General features: G+C 37.8%; 1 pseudogene across 1 annotated transcript; it reads left to right on the forward strand.

Annotated features, from left to right (window-relative positions):
* Positions 1-2,949: 2,949 nt before the first annotated feature.
* LOC308633508 (small ribosomal subunit protein eS10-like) lies at positions 2,950-3,412 on the forward strand (annotated as a pseudogene). The gene has a single exon. The product of its transcript is annotated as a small ribosomal subunit protein eS10-like (transcript).
* The last annotated feature ends 4,476 nt before the right edge of the window (positions 3,413-7,888 follow it).

Consider the following 7,888-nt stretch of genomic DNA (forward strand, 5'->3'; position numbering starts at 1 on the left):
GCCCATGATGCCCCCACCTTCCAGTCTTAGAATAGCCCTATTTTAATCTTATTATTGCCTTCTTGATGCTTTAAAGCATGGTTTATAAGAATGTTGCCCTTTTATATGGTTGAGATAGAAGATTTAATGATTTATGCTACATAATGATTTATGCTACCAAGTTACATGCCTATCCTAGAATATATACAATTATATTGCTTTAAAATCTTCTTCTATTCCAGGCAAATAGCATTTACTCATAATCTATAACAGCAGTTCTCATGCTGTACTGTGCCTGAGAATCAACTGGAAAGCTAGAACACAGATTGCAAAGCCTCACACCCAAAGTCAGTAGGTTCAGGTTAGGGCCAAAGAATTGCTTTTCTAACCACTTCTCAGGTGATGCAGATGCTGTTGGTCAGGGACCAAACTTTGAGACTCACTGGTCTAAGAATTGAAGGGAGAGGGGCAGTGCTGCTATTTCTCAGTTGAGTCTCTGTCACCCTCTGGGGATCCAAAAACACAGTCTCAAGAACCTGAGGATTCTCCCAAGTTTAAACTTGTATTTATCTATTTGGATAATTATAGAAAAAATTAATATGAACTTATTTTAAAACATTGAGATGATCACCTTGTTGCTGGCTACTTCCCTATAATTCTAGTGCCCATATTTGCACATATAATTAAAATTAGACTGAACCCAAGTTGTACTACTTTAATTGTTGTTAATAAGACTAGATAATGGGATAAGAATAGAGGTGAACTAATTACATAAATGATGTATTCACACTCAGTGAAGCCAATGATATAATAAATACTATCTGAAAAGAGATTCAGCAGCAATTAGAACAGAGAAGCAAGTTGGAGGAAAAAAAGATTGACACAATTGAACCAGTTTATGGAATATGAAGGCATGGACATATCTGATTCAAAAGACTCCATGTGGAGGCAGTTAGTATCAGATTCTGTTTGCAAACCTGATAATGCCTTAGTTTCAGAAAAATGTCAGCTATCACATGAACGCAACATTAATATTATTAAAGTGAGGTATTGTTTGAGCCCAGATCAGCAAGTGAATATATCACTTTTCACTGAGATGTTGTGGCATAATTTTGAAATTGCAAGAGCTTATAATCTTATCAATGCTATCATTTTACCATAATCTTATCAGTCAACTTCCTGGATAAAATGGAGATCAGCTTTGTGAGCAAAGCTTCCTCGAAACCACTAATTATTTATGGTAACAAGAAGTATCTATTTCAATCTCAAATTCAAACACAAGAGAAATCTAAGTTTTTAAATTCTTGGAGGTGGCAAAAATTGGGGAAAGAGAACAGATTTTAAAGAAAAACAAAGAAAATATAAATTACAAACAGATGCAGATAGACAATTCGACAGAAAAGGAGAAGACTGAATAAATGACAGAAAAAGAGAAAGATAATGAAACACAAAGTCATTCAGCAGAAATGAGCCTGGAAATAAATAAAACATCTCTGGAAAGGTCAAAGACATATATTATGCTTTATATTCGATCAGAATATAAAATCTAATTATTATGACAAGGTTTGTACAAGAAACCCATGAATCTTTTTCTTCCTGCCATGCTAAAATCATCCATCAAAGTTAACTATGTATAAACTTTATTCAACAAGCTCTAAAGGCAACATGTCAGCTTATATACCAACTAAACAAATGACTTCAGTGTAAAGGAGCAGACATATTTAGACAATTCCACGATTTGGAAATATCGTTGAATCCTTATTATGGTCCAGGTTCAATGTCAAACATCAGGCACACCGCAGTAATTAAAATACACATAATCAACATCTTAATGGAATTCACAATGTGGAGGGCTAAGGGAATTGGAAACCAAGAAGTTATAATACATCAGAAACCACTTCAGTGGGAAAAAACAAGAAATCAGGGCAATACTGGTAGGGATACCTATCCAAATGAAGAAGGCAGAATTGCTTACTCCAGGAAGTTGGGAAGGAAAGCAGGGCTACAATCTACCTCTGTGGGAAGGAAGAAATTGTGAAGAATCAGTCTCTAGAAAGAGATGCCATACTCTGTCCCTTTGAAACACACTAATGAAAGCCCTATGGTTTTGTTGTTTTGTTTTGTTTTTTAATGGAGAGATTCCCTTCTCTGATATAGTCTAACTCTGATCTATTGAGGTTGCTTGTTGTAAGTAGAGCGCTAGCTTGTGAATTTAGAGGACACAGCTCACTGGAAAATGCAAGCTATCTAACTAACGGGTCATATAAAGGAGAAGATATTCTATAACTGAAATGGCTCCCTTTGTGTAAATGATACCACTAAGCATCACTTAGACCCTCACAGATTCTAAAACATATCCTCATTTGGGAAGAATTGGCCTAAAAGTCACTTCATCAACATGCTCAGACTTTTTCAGGTTTCACTCCAATGTTGCAATTTCCTGAGTTTGACAATTCAACTTTCTATGTTATCTCACAAATGACAAACTGTGACTTCAGTAAGTAGGAGTTATCCAGATAAAACTATGGTGAGGAATGGAGATGGAAATAGGAAAGAAATGATAGGAAATAGGGTTTATAGTAGAGGAAACAGTTTGTGAAAGAAACTTGTAGGAAAGGTGAATAAAGTTTTGATAGGAAAAGAGCGAAAGAGGAAGCAAGCAGATGTCAAAGTTTAGAAACCCCTGTTAGCCATGGAAGGAGTTTGCAATTAATTCCCAGAGCAATGGGATATTAATCAAAATGGCTTAAAAGTATAAATTACAGAATTAGAACTAATTTTTATAAAGAATATTCCATCGATAGTATAGATAAAGCATTAGAGAAATTCAAGCTAGAAAACTATTAAAATAATAACAATGCATCTAGACTAAGCACTTCAATTAAAAATGAAGATTTCATTCCAAAGATTTCCCATGGAAATATATACAATGGCTTTCCAGCCTCGGCCTTGGACCCTGAAGCCTCTGCAATGTTAATGCCCAAGAAAATTAGGATTGCCATTTATAAACTCCTTTTTCAGGAGGGAATAATGGTAGCCAAGAGGGATTTCCACGTGCTCAAGCACGCAGAGCTGGCAAACAGGAATGTGCCCAACCTTCACATCATGAAGGCCATGCGGTCTCTCAACTCTCAAGGCTTTGTGAAGGAACAGTTTTCCTGCAGACACTTCTACTGGTACCTTAACAAGGAGGGCATCTCCGCAAGTATCTCCACCTGCAGCGTGAGATTGTGCCTCCCACTCTGTGCTGTAGCCGACCAGAAACTGGCAGGCCTTGGCCTAAAGGTCTGGAGGGTTAGCAGTCTGCAAGACTGAGGAGGGGAAGCTGACAGACACCTATAGACAGAGTGCTGTGCCTCCTGGTGCTGACAAGAAAGCCAAGGCTGGGACTGGGTCAGCAACGGAATTCCAGTTTAGAGGTGGATCAGTATAAAGGTGGATTTGGTCATGGACATGATCAGCCACCTCAGTGAGGTTGGATGGGATTATTTTGTTTTGAATAAACTTGTAGCAAGGAAAAAAAAAAAGACATGAATACAATATACAATGTGTGCCAACTAAAATTTAAGGGGATAATTTTAGAAGTATTGTTTACAATAGCCCAAAACTGGAAACAACCTGAATGTCCATCAACATCAAAATTGATAAATACACAGCAGGTGGAATATTCATACAATAATAATGGAAATGACAGACTGCTATGCACAACAGCAGGAATGGCTCTCAGAGATGTAATATTGAGCTAAACATGCCAGACAGAATTAATACATCCTCCATGCTTCATTCAAAATAGATGAAGTTAATCTATAGTATTAGAAGTTGGACCATTGTTTCCTTTGAAGATGGGGTGGAATCTGGGAAGGAAGAGGTCTGAGAGGTTCCTAAAATAGCAGTAATGTTCTATTTATATGAATAATGGGATCACTGGTGTTCACTTTATAGTAAGCCAATAAGCTGTATACTCATTATTTTTGTACTCTATATAAAGTTCCAATATCAAAGTTATTGTTTGAAGATAAAAATATAGACCAGAAAGCTGAGATTTATTACCTAGAGAAAAAGGATATAAAGAAATCCAAGGCCTGGAAGGTAGGCGGATCTGTGACCACCGGCAGATCAGGCCCAGTGGCCTGCTGAGGGGCGGAGCCACCCCCTCCCCCCGCACCTGCAAGGTAGGCGGACCTGCGACCCACCAGCAGGTCAGGCCCAGCAACCTGCGGAGTGGCAGAGCTGCCCCACGCTCCTGCAGGGTAGGCGGACCTGCGACCCACCAGCAAAACAGGTCCAGCGGCCTGCTGAGGGGCAGGCCCGCCCCCTCCCCCAGTGCCTGCAAGGTAGGCGGAACTGTGACACACTGGCAGGTCAGGCCCAGCAACCTGCAGAGTGACAGAGCTGTCCCACGCGCCTGCAGGGTAGGCGGACCTGTGACCAACCGGCAGAGCAGACCTAGCGGCCTGCCAGCGTGGTAGACAGATCACCCCAATTGGAGGAGGATCACAGCCACTACCTGCCCTGCAAGGGAGAATTTTCAACTATACAAGAGCAATATAAATAAATAGAGGGAAAATTTCAAAAACACAACAGTTTCACCAAGCAGAAAGAAACGCGAGCAGTATGAAAAGCCAAGGAAAGAAAGGACCACAAGCAATGCAGGTCAACTCAACTTTAGAAGAGGTAATAGCTGCAACAGATGGAATGTCAGATAAAGAGTTCAGGATATACATGCTTCAGATAATCTGGAGTCTCAAGGAAGACATGAGACGGCAAAATCAGACAATGAAAGATCACTTTGACAAGGAACTAAATAAACAAATCCAGGAAGCAAAAGATCAATTACACAGGGAGATAGAGGTAATAAAAAACAAACAAATAGAAATCGTAGAAATGCAGGAAGCAATAAACCAACTTTAAAAACTCAATTGAGAATACTATCAGCAGAGTAGATCACTTAGAAGATAAAACATCAGACAATGAAGACAAAGCATTTCAACTTGAAAAGAACATAGACAGCTCAGCAAGACTGCTAAGAAACCATGAGCAGAACATCCAAGAAATATGGGATAACATTAAAAGACCAAACTTAAGAGTCATTGGGATACAGGAAGGCACAGAGCTCCAAACCAAAGGAATAAACAATCTATTCAATGAACTAATACGAGAAAACTTCCCAGACTTGAAGAATGAGACAGAATCCCAAATCCTAGAAGCCTACAGGACGCCGAATGTGCAAAATCATAAGAGATCCACACCTAGACACATTATAATGAAGATGCCCAACATACAGAATAAGGAGAGAATTTTAAAAGCTACAAGAGAAAGGAAGCAGATTACATTTAGGGGTAAACCAATCAGGATAACAGCTGATGTCTCAACACAGACTCTGAAAGCTAGAAGATCCGGGAATAACATATTTCAAACACTGAAAGAAAATGGGTTCCAACCAAGAATCGTGTATCTGGTGAAATTAAGCTTCAGGATGGAAGATGAAATTAAAACCTTCCACGATAAACAAAAGTTAAAAGAATTCGCAGCTAGAAAACCATCTCTTCAAAAAATCTTTGGCAAAACATTACAGGAAGAGGAAATGGAAAATAATGAAAACCAACAGAGGGAGGTAGGACAGTAAAGGGGGGAAAGTAATCAAAGAGGAAAACAAATCAGGTTTAGTAACATTAATAAACAAATATGGCTGGAGAAACAAACCATATCTCAATAATAACCCTAAATGCTAATGGCTTAAACTCACCAATTAAGAGACACAGGCTAGTTAAATGGATCACAAAACAAGACCCAACAATATGCTGCCTACAGGAGACGCATTTGATAGGAAAAGATATACATAGACTGAAGGTGAAAGGTTGGGAAAAATCATATCACTCATATGGACTGCGGAAACAAGCAGGAGTGTCCATACTCATATCTAATAAAATAGATTTTAAGCCAAAGTTAATCAAAAGGGATAAAGAGGGACACTACATACTGCTCAAGGGAACCATATACCAACAAGACATAACAATCATAAATATATATGCCCCAAACAATGGTGCAGCTATGTTCATCAAGCAAACTCTTCTCAAGTTCAAGAGTCTAATAGACCACCATACAATAATCATGGGAGACTTCAACACACCTCTCTCACCACTGGACAGATCTTCCAAACAAAAGTTAAATAAGGAAACTATAGAACTCAATAACACAATTAATAACCTAGACTTAATTGACATATATAGAATATACCACCCAACATCAAGCAGTTACACTTTTTTCTCAGCAGCACATGAATCCTTCTCAAAAATAGATCATATATTATGTCACAGGGCAACTCTTAGACAATATAAAGGAGTAGAGATAATACCATGCATCTTATCTGATCATAATGGAATGAAACTGAAAATCAACAATAAAAGAAGGAAGGAAAAATCATGCATCACTTGGAGAATGAACAATAGGTTACTGAATGATCAATGGGTTTTAGAAGACATCAAGGAGGAAATTAAAAACTTCTTAGAGTTAAATGAAAACACAGACACAACTTATCGGAATCTATGGGACACATTGAAAGCAGTTCTAAGAGGAAAATTCATTGCTTGGAGTTCATTCCTTAAAAAAAGAAAAAACCAACAAATAAATGATCTCATACTTCATCTCAAAATCCTAGAAAAAGAAGAGCAAAACAACAGCAAAAGAAGTAGAAGGCAAGAAATAATTAAAATCAGAGCTGAAATTAATGAAATCGAAACAAAAGAAACAATTGAAAAAATTGACAAAACTAAAAGTTGGTTCTTTGAAAAAATAAATAAGATCGACAGACCCTTAGCCATGCTAACGAAGAGAAGAAGAGGGAGAACTCAAATGACTAGCATACGGGATGAAAAAGGCAATATCACAACAGACACTTCAGAAATACAGAAGATAATCAGAAGTTATTTTGAATCCTTATACTCCAATAAAATAGAAGATAGTGAAGGCATAGATAAATTTCTTAAGTCATATGATCTGTCCAGATTGAGTCAGGAGGATATAGACAACCTAAACAGACCAATAACAATAGAGGAAATAGAAGAAACCATCAAAAGACTACCAACTAAGAAAAGCCCAGGACCGGATGGGTATACAGCAGACTTTTACAAAACCTTTAAAGAGGAATTAACACCAATACTTTTCAAGCTATTTCAGGAAATAGAAAAAGAGGGAGAACTTCCAAATACATTCTACAAGGCCAACATCACCCTGATGCCTAAACCAGACAAAGACACTTCAAAGAAAGAAAACTACAGACCAATATCTCTAATGAACCTAGATGCAAAAATCCTCAATAAAATTCTGGCGAATCGGACACAAAAACATATCAAGAAAATTGTGCACCATGATCAAGTAGGATTCATCCCTGGGATGCAAGGCTGGATCAATATACGGAAATCAATAAATGTTATTCACCACATCAATAGACTTAAAGATAAGAACCATATGATCATCTCGATAGATGCACAAAAAGCATTCAACAAAGTACAGCATCCCTTTATGTTCAAAACTATAGAAAAATTAGAGATAACAGGATCATACCTCAACATTGTAAAAGCAATCTATGATAAGCCACAGGCCAGCATCATTCTGAAGAGAAAAATTGAAGGCATTCCCTCTAAAATCTGGAACAAGACAGGGATGCCCTCTCTCACCAATTCTGTTCAACATAGTCCTCGAAACACTGGCCAGAGCAATTAGACAGACGAAAGAAATTAAAGGCATAAAAATAGGAAAAGAAGAACTTAAATTATCTCTATTTGCAGATGACATGATTCTATACCTAGCAGACCCAAAAGGGTCTACAAAGAAACTATTAGAGCTAATAAATGAATTCAGCAAAGTGGCAGGATATAAAATCAACACGCATAAATCAAAGGCATTCCTG

The sequence above is a fragment of the Spermophilus citellus genome, assembly GCF_964194105.1.
Source record: "Spermophilus citellus genome assembly, chromosome: 14".
Classification (NCBI taxonomy): Eukaryota; Metazoa; Chordata; class Mammalia; order Rodentia; family Sciuridae; genus Spermophilus; species Spermophilus citellus.